General features: G+C 39.8%; 1 long non-coding RNA gene across 1 annotated transcript in view; it reads right to left on the bottom strand.

The window, feature by feature from the left end:
• LOC123466057 overlaps positions 1 to 11291 on the bottom strand; it is a 40453-nt gene extending 29162 nt beyond the window's left edge. Inside the window, exon 1 of the long non-coding RNA XR_006641317.1 lies at positions 3656 to 11291. This is a non-coding gene — a long non-coding RNA (uncharacterized LOC123466057). The remainder of the gene's footprint in view (positions 1 to 3655) is intronic.
• Between the last annotated feature and the right edge of the window lie 7306 nt (positions 11292 to 18597).

The raw sequence follows: 18597 nt of genomic DNA, 5'->3' as shown, positions 1-18597 counted from the left end.
AGAATCTGTAGGTTTTAAACATATTGAATAACTTGCTCAATTTCAAGTGGCTAACATCCTAAAAGATGCTTACTCCTTAGAAGAAAATTTATGACCAACTTAGAGAGAATATTAAAAAGCAGAGACGTTACTTTGCCAACAAAAGTCCATCTAGTCAAAGCTATGGTTTTTCCAGTAGTCGTGTATGGATATGAGAGTTGGACTATAAAGAAAGCTGAACTCTGAAGAATTGATGTTTGTGAATTGTGGTGTTGGAGAAGACTCTTAAGAGTCCCTTGGACAGCAAGGAAATCCAACCAGTCCATCCTAAAGAAAATCAGTCCTGAATACTCATTGGAAGGACTGATGCTGAAGCTGAAACTCCAATACTTTGGCCACCTGATGTGAAGAACTGACTCATTTGAAAAGACCCTGATGCTGGAAAAGATTGAAGGCAGGAGGAGAAGGGGACAACAGAGGATAAGATGGTTGCATGGCATCACCAGCTGGATGGACATGAGTTTGGGTAAACTCCGGGAGTTGGTGATGGACAGGAAGGCCTGGCATGCCTCAGTCCATGGAGTCACAAAGAGTCGGACACAACTGAGCGACTGAACTGAACTGAACATCCTGATCAAGTGGTGAGCATCCCAGTGTGTTCTGAGTTTTCCTGATTATGTTTCTGCTACCAGTTCTGCCACTATAATTTAAGAAGGACACTGGCAAACCAGAATGCCCAAATCATCTGGCCATATGAGCAGGTACTGGAAACCATACCACCTTTATCACCTCTATCAATGATGAACATTTATGGAGTGTGGTATCTATTCCAAATCTTATGATGTGTTTTATGTAGACTATCCACATGCAAGTAAAACATTTAGAGCAATAGCTTTGTGAAATATGTAATATTATAATCCTCCAACTGACAGATAAGGAAAATGAGGTATGGGGATATTAATTAAGTTGCCCAAGATGGCTGAGCTAGTGAATAATAAAGCCAAGACTTCAGTGTCAAAGCTTATAATCCCACATTATGCTGGAAAACTTAGTTACTTGTCTGAATAAGAAAAGATGACAGCATACAGAAGTTGAGAGAAAAGGCAGATGACAGGAATATCCAGTTGATTAAAAATATAATTTTAAAAGAAAAAATACTTTTTTCAGTGCTAACTTCCTTTCTGTATCTTATGAAAATTACTGTTGTCCCTCTTCTCCCCTTTTTGTTCTTAAACAAAGTAAAAGTGACACCTCAAAGAAAATACGAAAAACATTTATGTTGTAAAGATCCCCCAAATAGAACTATGACTATGGTGGGGTTGTTAGAGGAAGGTAGACTTCTGTTCAATATAATAAAGAACTTTACAGCTATTATTTCGGAGAAGGCAATGGCACCCCACTCCAGTACTCTTGCCTGGAAAATCCCATGGATGGAGGAGCCTGGAAGGCTGCAGTCCATAGGGTCAATGAGGGTTGGGCACCACTGAGCAACTTCACTTTCACTTTTCACTTTCATGCATTGAAGAAGGAAATGGCAACCCACTCCAGTGTTCTTGCCTGGAGAATCCCAGGGGTGGGGGAGCCTGGTGGGCTGCCGTCTATGGGGTCGCACAGAGTTGGACACAACTGAAGTGGCTTAGCAGCAGCAGCAGCACAGCTATTATTTTTATCTAACAACATCACAGACTATCTCAAAAAAAATGTGAATTTTATGAAGCTGAAAGTATCTTCGTGGATATGAAAGAAATTTCTTAAATTGAAAACATACACTTTGGAAAGTGTATGACCTCTTAGATAATATGAGACCTCTGAGATGCTTTGGAGCTAGAAGTTAGCTTGTTTAAACCATCACAGAAGTCCAGTAGATTTAAGCATGCAATTTTTAGTGGCCATATTGAAGCATGATGAGGAAAAATGGCTGAACCTAGGTAAGGGGCTAATTTAGAGCTCCGATCTAGTCTTTTATTCCTTCAGCAATTTTTGTCCAGTTGTCTCCTAACAAATTACTTGGCAAAAAAGCTGGCCAAATGCAGTCTGTGTTCCAATTATACACAGAGTTGCTGTTCTTTCTAAATTTATTTTTGTGCTCTGCTGCTGCTGCTGCTAAGTCGCTTCAGTCGTGTCCGACTCTGTGCGACCCCAGAGAGAGCAGCCCACCAGGGTTGGGATTCTGTGATTCTGCAGGCAAGAACACTGGAGTGGCTTGCCATTTTTGTGCTAAGAGACACATTTCTTCCTCCACAGCTTAATGGGAGTTCTAACAGGGTGGTGACAAAGGAGGGTGTCATCCCCAGGGAGTAGTGAAAGCTAAAAGTGCCCTGCTAAGACTTGGAAAAATGAGTAAATGATGTCGTGTCTGAGCAGAACTCAGTGTTGCAGGAGAGGCATGAGTCCCTCTTGGGAAAAGGCAGATGACTTCAGGAAACCGGTGATGGAGAACAGGAGGACAGGTGCAGGGCCTGACCCCAGATAGACAGGATCCTTTCTTTGTATAACCTTTGGCTTCATTATACAAGAGGGTTTGTACAGAAACAAAATGTCAAAATCCAAATGCCTTGCTTAAAGTACTCATTCAAAAAAGTAGTAATAACAATGGCAGTTTTCATGGATTACAGTGTATGTTCAGGTATGGTATCTTACCCACATCTTGTCAACATTTTATATCATGTATACAAAGGAAACTGAGAACTTAAAGGCTTATAAAGACTGTATTATACATTGTGTCTTTTTTATCTTCAAAATGACCTTGAGATAGAGCTGATAGAGCTGTTATTGTGTTTTTAACTAAGCCAAAGAAAGCTATATATAGATGTGGAAGCCATAGGCACTATTCTGAGTATGTCTTAAGCTGTCGTTTGTGTCTGTCACCAAAGTCACTATCATCAGGCAGCTAAGAAATACAGGGAAAACTAGAAGGTCCTACTATATGGCACAGGGAACTATGGTCAATATCTTGTGATCAACCATAATGGAAAAGAATGTGAAAAAGAATGTATGTATATGTGTATATAGATATATACATGTATGTATAAAATGAATCACTTTTCTATATAGCAGAAATTAACTCACTGTAAATCAACTATACCTCAATACATTAAAAAATTTATTTTTAAGAAAATTGAAATGAGAAAGGAAAATAAAGGAATACAGGGCAATTTTACACGATGGAGGAATTACTAGAAGAACTAATGGTTTTAAAATACTTTTGTAATAATGAAATTATATTCTTATTACTGAAGAAAATTTGGCAAACACTGAAAAAGTCTGCAGAAAGGGAAATAAAACATATTCATGATCCACCTTCCCAAAGCAACTGTTCAAATATTTGATAAAATCACTTTCAATAAATACATTTATTCAGATAATACAGTAGAGATCATAGTGTATAAACAGTCATTTATCACAGGAATTTTCTATTTCATTTAAAATTTCTTTATAAGCATTATTTTAGTGACACAGTAGGTCAGAGGTATGTAGCAGAATTAACTTATTGTTCGCAAGTCTCTTTGCATCTAGTGTGTACATTTTGTACACATTGCTGGTATTGCTCTTAGTAATTCCTAGCAGAGGGTTTACGGCCTCAAAGAGCATGACTGCTATTCATGAACTTGCCATACATTGCCAAATGGATTTCTAGAAATGTGGTCTCCATTTCAACTCTAATGAGCAGTGTTACCTTATCTGTGCCAGCACTGAGAATGTCACAATATTTCACTTCACTGGATGAAGAAGATCTTATTGCTGCGTTGGTTTTCACTGATGGCAATGATTTTCAAATACCTTGTCAATTCAGCTCACTGAAAACACAGATAAAAGTATCTGTGAAGGGCAGTCTTGAATTAGATGTTTCCTGAACTTCCTGGTGAAGTTCAGACAATCACGTCACCCCCAGCTGAGCATGGGCGTGGATATTGAGTGCAAGATCAGGGGAGCACGGTGACAGGGACTCCAGTGTGTCTGTGACCTGGCCTCTCCTCCCTCCACCAGGAGTGTTTTTTATCAAGTGAACAGTTATTGAATGCTGTTATGTGCTCAGCAGGCTTGCACTAAGAGGCATTTTTTTTTCATAGCATTGTATTCACAAAGCTTTCTCTTCAGAGGACAAAGTGAGGATGCACTCCTAGAGAGAAGCTGAGAGTACTTGGTGATCTGGAGGGAGCCCCGCTGGCAATGCTTCCTTTGGAGGCCTTGGAGTTTATTGTATTCACGCCTCATAAGAGAAAATGGGAGAATATATCTATCTTTCACCATCGTTTGTCTTTTTAAAAGAAAATGTTTTCTGCCTTTATTTTTTTCTTTTCAGATTACTAATTAAAACTGTCATTATGGAAAATTTAAATCATACCTCACAGTGAATCCCATATAATCATTGCCTAGCTATGCTCAGCTATGGTGATACAACTCACAGCGGCTCTGGTTTGGTTTATTCCACCTCCCCTGAAACTGGATCATTTTGAAGAAAACCCCAGAAAATCCCCAAAGTAAAATCATCTTATCCATAAATATTTTGGTATGTATCTGTAAAAGATAAGGACTCTGTTAAAAAGGAAAAACAAAAACATAACCATAATACTATCATTTTGCCCCAAATAAATCTTTAACATTGTCAAATAGCCAGTTACCACTCACATTTTTTTTCACACAACCTTTCTCTGCATCTCTGGATAATGTATCTGGTTATGAATCAAAACTATTAAAAAAAAAAAAACCCCATAAACTTGATGATACCTGAAAGATAGCAAAGAATAGTTGCCTTTCTGGTGGCAATGTGTAAGCAGACGGGGACATTATTTTTAAAAACAAGACACCTATTAAAAACATTGTATTCGGCTAGATACTGCCAGCAAAATGTTGTGTGATAAGTCATCTCAAGACTCAGAAATATTACGAGCAAGTGTTTATCCTTTTGGAACTGTGTATTGGCTAAGGGTCAATCAATTGGTCTAGGCCCAGCTGGTTGGCTTTCCAAATCTCACTTGGTCTTGCTCCAGCATCTGTGTCTGCTGCCTGAGGCTGGACTCTGGTTTAGCTCCACTTTCTGTGTCTCTCATTCTCCTCCTGGGACCAGGTACTAGCCCAGCATGCTCTTCTCAGGGTAATGGCAGAGCCATGGGGATGGGCAGAAATACCAACTCTTAAGGTCTAAGTGAGAAACTCTCACACCATCATTTCCGCCTTAGTCTTTGGCCCAAAGCAAGTCACTTGGCCAAATGCAAAGTCAAGGGAGCTGTTTCTGTGGTGGGAAGGACTGCAAAGTCATACTTCAAAGGGTGTGCATAAAGGGAAGAGTGAAGAACTGGGCAAAAATGCCCTGTCACAAATATACACAGTATGATACCAATCAAGTAAAATAACATTACATATAAGAAAATTCAGATAAAGTACCATTAGATTTTGGTGCCAATTTATAATGCTTTCTTATGGATAAACTGTTAAAAAAAATCACACATACATATACTTTAGCCAGGGTCTCCAAGGCATATCTCTCAGGTCTCGTTTAGATTTCTCTTCCTTTTTTGCTGCCTAGACTCTTCTAAGTATTCTTCTGGGTTTTAAGTGGTTCCAGTGTTAAACGTGTCTTTGTTGAGCCTTATTACTTAATGAAAGTTCCCAGACTCTATATGTGCAATTGTTCCATCACTTTAAATATATGTCATCTTCAATATATGCTGCCTTGTTGCTAAAGAACCTTTAATTCACTGTGCAAAATACCCATTAATTACATATTTATGTGATTGAAACCTTATTTCTCTACTTGACTATTCTGTGTCATTTCAGCTACCATTTATTAAGAAGTTCTCAATGCAAGCCTCTACACTGGACCCTTTACATCTCTTTGTTGTTTCATTTAACAATTCTGCAATGTTGTTAGTGTAATCTCCATTACACAGAGGAAATGAACCCAGAGAGACTAAATAAATTGCTTAAGTTCAAACTGATAATTTTATAGTATCAGATTTAACATACGGTCATTTTTGGCCACAAAGCCAATGGCTTTTCTACTATTTTCTGCATGTCTTTTGTTTCATCCTCTTCTTCCCTCCTGGACCTGAGTTTCTAGACTTTCCTCTGCGATGCAGTGAGGGATAGGTTTTATGGCAGGTATTTTGGTGGCAAATGTTGGTAGGATCAGGTTTTACTCTCTTAGAGCCTATGGTTTTGGCAGGGCATGTATTATCATCTATAAAGCTGAAGGGGTATTTTAAAGTGAAGAGATGTACACAGCCAATAAGTGGCAGCGCTAGGACCCAGGCTCAGGCTATTTTCCTCCTATATCCTGTAATTTATTACATTTAACTATGATCATTGAAAGAGGGATAGTTTACAGTTTTGCTAATGGAACTAACAAGTTAACTTGACTGTTAAGGACTATATTTTTCTTTTAAGGCTCTAAAAGAATTCAGGAATAAAAACAGAGAGAGTTTTTCTCGCATTATGACAAAATAAAAGGTAATTTGGTAGAAGATGATTACTATGTAGGCTTACAGGCTGCTGGCTTCCCTGATAACTCAGCTGGTAAAGGATCCACCTACAATGCAGAAGACCTGGGTTTGATCCCTAGGTTGGGAAGATCCTCTGGAGAAGGGAACGGCTACCCACTCCAGTATTCTGGCCTGAGAATTCCATAGACTGTATAGTCCATGAGGTTGCAAAGAGTTGGACACGACTGAGCGACTTTCACTTTCTTTCCCTTTACAGGCTACTAGATTCTAGAGTGTTGGGTTTGTAATAGGAGTTTTGGAACTTTTGGAAAGTAATTGCTGGTTTTACAACTTTTTAGGCAGTTCAATAATCCAAAAAGAAGCAAACTTGAATTTATCCAAATATCTTTCGGTAAATCAAACTGAAGTTTCTTCCTTTACATTATCCATATTGTACTTTTTACTGCGAAGATCTAATTCAAGAAATTGAGAGTTTATATTTCTTTGTGTCCTAACCTGCCCTTTTGTGTAGCAAATACTGTTACACCATGGTTTGTTGTGTAGAAATAGGATAAGTCATTAGGTTATTTGAAATGGTTTCCCATTAATCTGTATCTCAAGCACTAGGAGTCCCCAAAATACCAGAGTCCTGGTTTGGGTTAGTTGTCTCCTCATGAAAGTTGGAGGATGAGGTTTCATTCCTAAGTATTATTTATTTTTATTCTGAGTTCTTCAGAACATGCTCTTATAAGAATTTTGAGTTATTGATATATTTCAGGGTTTTTATTGTTTTTTGTTTGTTTGTTGTTTCGGAAAAAGACCCCTGCACAGAAAAGAAAGGGAAACTAATGAGATTGATAGGGTGGCCACTCAGGGTCAAGGCACATGCTGAGTGCTTTACATACTTTATCTCACTAGTGGTTCCATATTATCAATGAGGAAATACCGTAGTAACAGTTTTATGAAGGCAAACTGGGTAAAACTTTAACTTCTTTAATTACCAGATTTTAGTGGTACAAAATTTGATTAGGGGATCTTCTGGGTTTTTTTTTTTTTTTTCTGCTATTAGAACTTATTTCATATACTAGATAGTTAAATGTCCACTGCCAAGCTACCACTTAATCAGTATCAAGAGCCTAAAATATGTTGATTTCTGTTATGGTAGTAAAATCACTGTAGCACTTCTAAGTCTCAAATATACTCACTCTACTTTGTAAAAAAAAAAAAAAAAAATAGAATTTGGAGAATTCCCTGTCAGTCCAATGGTTAGGAGTCCACGCTTCCACTGCAGGGGGCATGGGTTTGATCCCTGGTCAGGGAACTAAGGTCCTGCAAACTGCATGGTACGGTTAAAGCAAAAACAAAAACAACACAAGAAGATTTGCCTTTTCCTCGAAGAAATCTTGAAATTCTTTCTGAGTGGACCATCTGAGTCATGTGTTCATATTGAATCAATTATTTTAATTAGGTATAAGATGAGGAATGAAATATACCACTCAGTTTAACTTAACCCAAGTTTAGAATCCCATCATGAAATTGAGGCATGAAGTGAACATCTTGAGAATGACATAGATCCTGAAATGGAAATGATGGGCTTTGAGGAATGCAGAAATGAAATCTGAGGAGGCAGGTAAACACCACTGTCCACAAATCATTTATGGTTCATTTTGATGAACCATGGAGAAATCAGTCTTTCTAAGAATCATGGGGGAAACTGAAAAGACAGACACAGCTCCTGCCCTGGGAGGTCTATATTTTATTAAAGAAGGAGGAGTTAAATTAATAACTATAATCAAACCCTGAGATCATGTGAAACAAAAGTGGCATAACTAACTATTAGAGTGGGAAAAATTCCTCGGGGAGGAATATGGAAAATTCTTAAAGGAAGTGAAAAATTACTTAGAGCATAAAGGAGTAGTTAGAACTTTTTTGGGGGCCATGTTTAATATATTGCCAAGAGAAACTGGGACACGGGGGAAAAATAAGCTTTATTAGAGAATAGGATGGACAGAGATTAAAGGAAATAATATTCAGGGCTTTGGTAGAAAATGTAGCACCCTAAAGAACAAAAATTACTCTATTTCACTGTTTTATTTGGGTCTGTTTCCTCAATATGGGTGGTAAAAAAAAAATATAGCATGTGATCAAAAGTATCATTTCTTGCTGGCTGAAAATGGCAACTTCTGTATTCTCAGGTGAGTTTGTTCTGTTTCTCAGGAATCTGTGTACCACAGAGCAAGTTTTTCTATCAGTTTACACAATTCCCTCTAAACAGTTTCTATTTCTGAATGAAGTTTCAACTTTATTTACTTGGATCTCATTTGCTATAAAAGAGGACATAATGTAGCTGAACTTTCAACTGAGGTTTTCAACTCAAACTCTTTGTATCTGAGCATTAAAGGAAAGGTTTTCCCTTACAGTCTAGAGATGCATCGGTGCCTCCCAGGAGGCCAAGCCCATTGTGAGCATTTATTAGGATCCAGCTCTATATAAGGTGTCCAGGAAGATATGTGGAAAGTGCTTTAGCCAGAGAACCTCAATTTTCTGTGATGGGTATTACCAAAATGGAGCAAGGTCACATGCAAACCATGGATGTTTCTGATTACAGACAGATCTTCCTAATTGTGGGTTTCTCTAAGATTAAAATTTACATCATTTTTAAAACACATAATAACTGTCAGCAGGGAATGTAGGCTTGGAAAATGTGGACTGAGGCTTGTGAGAAGAAAGAGTATTTGCTTTCAGATCTATGAAAGGAAAAAGCTATGCATCTTTCTTCCAGTCTAAAGCATACGGTCTAAAACAAACTAATAAAAGAGAAATACAAGTATATCTCTTACTGTCACCACCCTTCTCTCCAAAAGTAAAATGCATTGAGGACATCTCTAAACAGCCAAGACTAGAAAAATCACAATCTATGGAGGTTGGGTGTTTGCTGGTTGACACATTCAGGCTGTGTTATGTTCCTTAACAAACGCTTCAAAGTGTGGTGTCTGTTCTTTGTGGTTCTGGCAGTTCCATCCCTTGAAATTTCCAGTCTCCTTCTCCCTTCATTTGCTCTCTTTCTGCCTGCAAAATCCTTTGTATCCTTAAGTTCCATTTTAAAAGCAGCCTCTTCTGTGAAGCCTTCCTGGGTTCTTCCTTTTCCTAGTGTGGCTTGTTCTCCCCCCACCACTGTGCCCTCAAGGCACTTTTTCATTCCACCTGCATGTATTTCTGCTACACATATCTGTCTCTTGCACCAGGGTAGAAGGTACTCAAAGCCAGACCTGTGTCTCCTTTTACTTTATTTTCCCTCCTTCATTACTATATAATCTTTATACATCTCTTGGTAAAACATATGCATCTTAAATATAATTACTCAAAGACAATAAATATACTAGGAAATGGGTCCCCTGGTCTCACAGCTTTGCAATGTATTCCTTCTTCTCTCAGGGATAAAATATATCAATTATATTGAAAGTTTCCACCATTGAAAAATTTGTACCTAGTAAGGGAGATCAGGAGTCTTAAATTCAACAAATAGTCAACAAAATATTTAATGTTTACTATGGACCTAGCATCATACTAATAATGGACTAAACAGTTATGGTCACTGCCCTCATGGAGATCCTTGTCTAGTGAGGAAAATGATCAATCAGTATAGAAATTAACAAATAATTAGAAGTTAGGCATTGCATTAAGTGCTATGAAGAAAGTGAGTGATGATTCTGGATAAAATAGAAGCTTCAGAGAAATTGTGAGTTAGAAAGTCTATTCTGCTGGTAAACCTGATTTGAGATGAGCAGAGTGACAACCATTCAGGGAACTTCTTGAAAGAGCCACCAGTAGGCAAAGGACACAGGATATTTGCCAATCAGTACCTCATCTGCACAAACCTTGGCTCTTCTGAAGTCCCAAGGGTGATTGGAATATGAAGATATCACTGACTCATAGAACCGTAGGGAATTTTTTGAAGTCTTGGATACCCACCAACAGCATGGAATTTGAAGATATAGTATCTTAAGCAGAGCTTAGTTTCGTAATACTCTTTTATTTTAAACTTCTCTGGTAAGTAGTATGCGTGTTTTTGTGTGTGTGTTTTGGGGTTGGGGTACAATACAGAGACATGCAAAGTCTACTCTTTGTAAACAAGGAGTTTCATCAGATGTTCCTAACTTTCTTCTGTAATCTGTGAAGGCAATGGTGTGGAACATAGTCAGTTTGCACTTGAAAATGTTCACACAGATCTGGGTGGTTCTAACATTACAGACTCAGAGGTTCTGCTACAATTCAGACTGTCTTCTCCTGTACCAAATAATGCACCAAAATAATATCCTATTTCCTGGCGGTAACATAACAAATCACCACAATCTTTGTGACTTAAAACAACAAAATGTATTCTAACACACGTCTGGAGCTAGAAGTCTAAAATCAAAGGCCCAAAATACAAATAAGATAAAATAAATAAAATCAAAGACCCACAGGGCTGCACTTTCCTTAAAGGCTCCATGGGAAAATCTTTCCTTGCTTCTTCCAGCATCTTAGAGGTTCCAGGAATTCTTTGCTTGTGGTTGCATAAGTCCAACCTCTGTCTCTGTCTTCACATGAGCTTCTCTTCCTCTTTCTGTGTGTCTCTCTTCTGTGTATCTTTTTTAAGGACACTTGTCATTGGATTTAGGGCCCACATGGATAATCCAGGATGATCTCAACCTCATCTTGAGATCCCTAATTTCATTACAGCTACAAGGATTCTTTCTCCAAATAAGGTCACATTCATAGGTTTCTGAGATACTAACTGAACATATCCTTCTGGGTGCTGGCCATCATTCTACCTCACTACACCATCTTATTCAGAAAATACGGGAAAGGCATTTCTATTTTTATTGTACATAGTTATAGCTATATATATATATATATATATATATATATATATATAAGAATATAAAAGATAATCCACAATACTAGCATGTCATCTGAGATGAAGAAGCATCATCCAGGGGAAAAGTATTGAGGACAAGTCAATGACACAGGTTTTGGATCTCTGGTGAATGCTTTCCCCTATTTGTCATTCGCAGAACTTGAAGGTCCAAGTCCTTTTTTGAGCATTCTGTCTTAAGAATAATTCTTCAGCCAGAATGCAGAGAAGCTGCTGATACTGGTATTTGGTAGCTTTAAGAAGCTGAAGGGTGGGCTTCCCTGGTGGTTCAGTGGTAAAGAATCCAACTGCCAATTCAAGAAACACGGGTTCAATCCCTGATCTGGGAGGATCCCACATGCCTTGGAGCAACTAAGTCTGTGTGCCTCGACTACCGAGCCTGTGCTCTAGAGCTGGGAGCTGCAAGTACTGACGCCCACACATCCTAGAACCCACACTTCACAAAAAGAACTGCCATCACCATGAGAAACCCGAGCACTGCAACTAGAGAAAAAGCCCTTGCAGCAGTGAAGAGCCAGCACAGCTAAAAAAGTAAGAAAGAAGCCGAAAGGTGAACCAGAAGCCTAGAGAGAAATGCCTTTGGCTGTTTGGTAGTTGGACCCTCACAAGGTGGTTCTGTTGTCTGAGCCTAAAGCGGAAGTTTGGTGAGTTAAAGAGATGGAGTGAAGATAGGACTGAAAAAGCCAGGTCTTTGTTGAATTATAGACTCTCAGAATTGGTCATCTTATCTTATCAGATTCAGTGATGAGTTTTCTGTACAACAATCTGTCAAGAAGTTTTCCAATCCATGTTTAAATATCTGGCACTTCTTGTTTCATCTGGCAATATGGTTAATTGTTTCTTCCACTCACCCATTTTAATTCTAACATGGATTTCACCCTGTGTTTCATAATGAACAAGCTGGTCCTCCTCTTCCTGTATAAAGGACCAAAACTCTCTTAGCAACTTAGTTCCTCTCTTTGAAAATATTGAAACTTACCCTTTACCACCTTTATCCAAGAGTCATGAATCACTTTTGTAAGAAGGGACTAAATTGTCTAATCTTAGAATTCATCTCGGTTGTGGTTAGAATATGCTGTTCAGAGGCAGCTGGGTAGCAAACCAAAAATAAAGGAGTTGGGGGAGCTGAGAATTAGGTGGGAAACTGAGGAAGTAAGTGGTACCTCCTCCTACTCTGGGATTCCTGTAAAAAATATACACTGATGTATAGAACAGTCTTATGGAATCGGTGGGAGAGGGAGAGGGTGGGAAGATTTGGGAGAATGGCATTGAAACATGTAAAATATCATGTATGAAATGAGTTGCCAGTCCAGGTTCGGTGCACGATGCTGGATGCTTGGGGCTGGTGCACTGGGACGACCCAGGGGGATGGAATGGGGAGGGAGGAGGGAGGAGGGTTCAGGATGGGGAACACATGTATACCTGTGGCGGATTCATTTTGATATTTGGCAAAACCAATACAGTTATGTAAAGTTTAAAAATAAAATAAAATTAAAAAAAAAAATTATTTCAGCCCCTGTTGGGTGGGACAGCAGAAAAACTTTGAAGGAAAGAGGTATGGGAGTAAGCGCATAGCACAAACTTGAATTCTTCCAGAGATTCCATTAGGAATAAGGCAACGATGAGGGGAGGCAGAAGCAGCCCTTGGAATCAGGCAGAGTCTTTCCTTCTGAGCCACACCAGGGAAGCCCTTGTCATCAGATAAGAGTACCCAGATCCTAGACCTCTTGGGAGGATTATAAGTGATGTAGATGACTTTTCCATCATGGTGCCAGGAACTGAGGAAGACCTGAGGACGTGGCAGCTATGTTATTGACAAACTGTGCTAGAATCAACACTCTCGTTGTTGATGAGGAAGCATAGGCCCAGAGACACCTGGGGCTGAAAATGAGAGGAGGGAGAGCCTCAGCAGATTTGTCTGGCAAATTTCTCAATAGTTTTGAATGCAGAAAGCCTTACTGCTCTAAGATATTTCATATTCACCTTGGAGGTATGGTGCCTTCCATCTATAGCTGTTGATGAGCTCTCAAATGAAAGGCTATCTTTCTCTTAATAAAGAGGCTCAACATTGTTTTAAGTCATTTCCCACTCCCTGTCTCCCCAGGTGTTCTGTTGGCATGGCATCTTAATTTGTTGACAGATTACACTGAGCTCCAAGACAGAGGTCAATGGTTTTTCCAAAGCTCTATTTAGATGAGATGCCAAGACAGGATTTGATAGGAGAATACCTGTAGAACTTCTGGAATGCTTCTTTCCTTGTTGGCTTAGCTCGCTGAGGGCTAAGGGTATGGTTTCAAGTGGCAATGAGTTCAGTTCAGTTCAGTTGCTCAGTCGTGTCCGACTCTTTGCGACCCCATGAATCGCAGCACGCCAGGCCTCCCTGTCCATCACCAACTCCCGGAGTTCACTCAGACTCATGTCCATTGAGTCAGTGATGCCATCCAGCCATCTCATCCTCTGTCATCCCCTTCTCCTCCTGCCCCCAATCCCTCCCAGCATCAGAGTCTCTTCCAATGAGTCAACTCTTCGCATGAGGTGGCCAAAGGACTGGAGTTTCAGCTTTAGCATCATTCCTTCCAAAGAAATCCCAGGGCTGATCTCCTTCAGAATGGACTGGTTGGATCTCCTTGCAGTCCAAGGGATTCTCAAGAGTCCTCTCCAACAGCACAGTTCAAAAGCATCAATTCTTTGGCGCTCAGCTTTCTTCACAGTCCAACTCTCACATCCATACATGACCACAGGAAAAACCATAGCCTTGACTAGACGGACCTTTGTTGGCAAAGTAATGTCTTTGCTTTTCAATATGCTATCTAGGTTGGTCATAACTTTCCTTCCAAGGAGTAAGCGTCTTTTAATTTCAAGACTGCAGTCACCATCTGCAGCAATTTTGGAGCCCCCAAAAATAAAGTCTGACACTGTTTCCACTGTTTCCCCATCTATTTCCCATGAAGTGGTGGGACCGGATGCCATGATCTTCGTTTCCTGAATGTTGAGCTCTAAGCCAACTTTTTCACTCTCCTCTTTCACTTTCATCAAGAGGCTTTTGAGTTCCTCTTCACTTTCTGCCATAAGGGTGGTGTCATCTGCATATCTGAGGTTATTGATATTTCTCCCGGCAATCTTGATTCCAGCTTGTGCTTCTTCCAGTCCAGTGTTTCTCATGATGTACTCTGTATAAGTTAAATAAGCAGGGTGACAATATACAGCCTTGACGTAGTCCTTTTCCTATTTGGAACTAGTCTGTTGTTCCGTGTCCAGTTCTAACTGTTGCTTCCTGACCTGCATACAAATTTCTCAAGAGGCAGGTCAGGTGGTCTGGTATTCCATCTCTTTCAGAATTTTCCACAGTTTATTGTGATCCACACAGTCAAAGGCTTTGGCATAGTCAATACAGCAGAAATAGATGTTTTTCTGGAACTCTCTTGCTTTTTCCATGATCCAGTGGATGTTGGCAATTTGATCTCTGTTTCTCTGCCTTTTCTAAAACCAGCTTGAACATCAGGAAGTTCATGGTTCACATATTGCTGAAGCCTGGCTTGGAGAGTTTTGAGCATTACTTTACTAGTCTGTGAGATGAGTGCAATTGTGCAGTAGTTTGAGCATTCTTTGACATTGCCTTTCTTTGGGATTGGAATGAAAACTGACCTTTTCCAGTTCTGTGGCCACTGCTGAGTTTTCCAAATTTGCTGGCATATTGAGTGCAGCACTTTCACAGCATCATCTTTCAGGATTTGAAAGAGCTCAACTGGAATTCCATCACCTCCCCTAGCTTTGTTCATAGTGATGCTTTCTAAGGCCCACTTGACTTCACATTCCAGAATGTCTGGCTCTAGGTCAGTGATCACACCATCATGATTATCTGGGTCGTGAAGACCTTTTTTATACAGTTCTTCTGTGTATTCTTGCCACCTCTTCTTAATATCTTCTTCTTCTGTTAGGTCCATACCATTTCTGTCCTTTATCGAGCCCATCTTTGCATGAAATGTTCCCTTGGTATCTCTAATTTTCTTGAAGAGATCTCTAGTCTTTCCCATTCTGTTGTTTTCCTCTATTTCTTTGCATTGATCGCTGAGAAGGCTTTCTTATCTCTTCTTGCTATTCTTTGGAACTCTGCATTCAGATGCTTATATCTTTCCTTTTCTCCTTTGCTTTTTGCTTCTCTTCTTTTCACAGCTATTTGTAAGGCCTCCCCAGACAGCCATTTTGCTTTTTTGCATTTCTTTTCCATGGGGATGGTCTTGATCCCTGTCTCCTGTACAGTATCACAAACCTCCATCCATAGTTCATCAGGCACTCTATCTATCAGATCTAAGCCCTTAAATCTATTTCTCACTTCCACTGTATAATCATAAGGGATTTGATTTAGGTCATACCTGAATGGTCTAGTGATTTTCCCTAGTTTCTTCAATTTAAGTCCGAATTTGGCTATAAGGAGTTCATGATCTGAGCCACAGTCAGCTCCTGGTCTTGTTTTTGCTGACTGTATAGAGCTTCTCCATCTTTCGTGGCAAAGAATATAATCAATCTGATTTCGGTGTTGACCATCTGGTGATGTCCATGTATAGAGTCTTCTCTTGTGTTGTTGGAAGAGGGTGTTTGTTATGACCAGTGCATTTTCTTGGCAAAACTCTATTAGTCTTTGCCCTGCTTCATTCCATATTCCAAGGCCAAATTTGCCTGTTACTCCAGGTGTTTCTTGACTTCCTCCTTTTGCATTCCAGTCCCCTATAATGAAAAGGACATCTTTTTTGGGTGTTAGTTCTAAAAGGTCTTGTAGGTCTTCATAGAACCGTTCAGCTTCAGCTTCTTCAGCATTACTGGTTGGGGCATAGACTTGGATTACTGTGATATTGAATGGTTTGCTTTGGAAATGAACAAAGATAATTCTGTCGTTTTTGAGATTGCATCCAAGTACTGTATTTCAGACTCGTTTGTTGACCATGATGGCTACTCCATTTCTTCTGAGGGATTCCTGCCCACAGTAGTAGATATAATGGTCATCTGAGTTAAATTCACCCATTCCAGTCCATTTCAGTTCGCTGATTCCTAGAATGTCGACATTCACTCTGGCCATCTCTTGTTTGACCACTTCCAACTTGCCTTGATTCATGGACCTGACATTCCAGGTTCCTATGCAATATTGTTCTTTAAAGCATTGGAACTTGCTTCTATCACCAGTCACATCCACAGCTGGGTATTGTTTTTGCTTTGGCTCCATCCCTTCATTCTTTCTGGAGTTATTTCTCCACTGATCTCCAGTAGCATATTGGGCACCTACCGACCTGGGGAGTTCCTCTTTCAGTATCCTATCATTTTGCCTTTTCATCCTGTTCATGGGGTTCTCAAGACAAGAATACTGAAGTGGTTTGCCATTCCCCCTTCTCCAGTGGACCACATTCTGTCAGATCTCTCCACCATGACCCACCCATCTTGGGTTGCCCCACAGGGCATGGCTTAGTTTCATTGAGTTAGACAAGGCTGTGGTCGTAGTGTGATTAGATTGACTAGTTTTCTGTGATCATGGTTTCAGTGTGTCTGCCCTCTGATGCCCTCTTGCAACAGCTACGGTCTTACTTGGGTTTCTCTTACCTTGGGCGTGGGGTATCTCTTCATAGGTGATCCAGCAAAGCGCAGCCGCTGCTCCTTACCTTGTACTAGGGGTATCTCCTCACCACCGCCCTTCCTGACCTTCAACATGGGATAGCTCCTCTAGGCCCTACTGTGCCTGCGCAGCCATGGCTCCTTGGACGTGTGGTTGGTCCTCCTAGCCGCTGCCCCTGGCCTCGGGCTTGGGGTTGCTCCTCTCGGCTGTCTCTGACCTCTGACGCAGGGTAGCTCCTCTCGGCCGCCCTGACCCCGACCTCGGATGTGGGGTAGCTCCTCTTGGCCTCTGCCCTTCAGGCATGGGGTCCTCCCGGCTTCTGCCCCTGACCTCGGACGTGGGGTAGCTCCTCAACGGCCACGTGTGCTTAGTGCGCCGGTCGCGGCCGCCTGCGCTTAGCTACTTGAGTTTCAAAGAGTTACTTGAGGATTTTATCCACAGCTCCTCACTTAGTCCATTACAGAATTCTGCCAACAAGAACAACAAATAGAGATTGCTGGCTGATTGGAATCATTTAGATAAAATATATTAAAAAAAAAAAACTGCTTAATAGAAACAGATTAAATTAGAAAGCAGGAATAAATTTTTTACTTTAAATGAATATTTTGTCAAAAAAATGTCAATGTAAAACAATTTGACACTATAAACATAAATCCATAAATATTTTCATGTCATACAACCACTCTTTTCTTGTATACCAGGGAAATAATCCAAAATATGTAAAATACTTAATTCACAAAAATGTTCATCATAGAAGTATTTATAGCAACAATAAATTGGAAATGTCCCACTGCTGAAAATTTGGTTAGATAACATTGAAGATGACCATTTGATGGGATGTTATACAGTCATTTAAAAGTACAGAAGCTTAAAGGCTAAGTCCTTCAATATATCACTAGTGAAAAATATATGCTGAAAATTGAGGTACAATATAATTATAGTATCTCACTAACAGAGATGCATAGAAAGATCCCAGCAGAAAATATACTAAAATACTCAAGAGAGTGGAAAAATTCTGTTCAACTACTTTTCCTTTAGTTTTTTTTTTTTTTTTTTTTTTTTTAGTTTAGTTGCCTCTTTTTGCAATAAAACAAGACAAACATACCAAGAAAAGAAAAGGAAATAAAACCCTGGTAGTTATTATGAAGGAAAAAAGATAATGGGGAAGATGAACAAGTAGATAGTTAAGCACAACATGGTCAGAGCAGCGCAAAAAAGAAGACAGCCTACTTGTGATACTCTTGATGAAACAGCATGAATCATGTGAAATGAAAATGTGAAAAACAGCCTCTTTAGTGATCTCCTATCCTTCCTCTGTTTCAGTTCTTCACTGGGCTCAGTGGGAGCTTACAGGTGAGGAAATTACTAACATGGCTGACTACGAAGTTTTGTCTATTGGAAATCGTCCTTCCTTGCCTGACAGGTTGTTTCTGTCTTTGTGAGTGGAGTGGGTTAAGTCGACCAGATTCCGCAGTGAGGCAAGAGGAAGATCATTACTGCAATGGGCATAGAGCAGTTCCAGGAACACTCTCCCACAGATTTAACATTTCCTAAGGACAAACAATTATTGGGCAAGAAAGCATTAGTATCTCTTTTAAGCAAAGATTTCCAGGAGGTGAGGGACATATGCGAGGGTCAGAATTCATAGCACATTTTAGTAACTATAGATATGAGGA

Source organism: Bubalus bubalis, chromosome 8, assembly GCF_019923935.1.
Source record: "Bubalus bubalis isolate 160015118507 breed Murrah chromosome 8, NDDB_SH_1, whole genome shotgun sequence".
Taxonomy (NCBI): Eukaryota; Metazoa; Chordata; class Mammalia; order Artiodactyla; family Bovidae; genus Bubalus; species Bubalus bubalis.
This window is presented reverse-complemented; position numbering and strand designations above follow the sequence as displayed.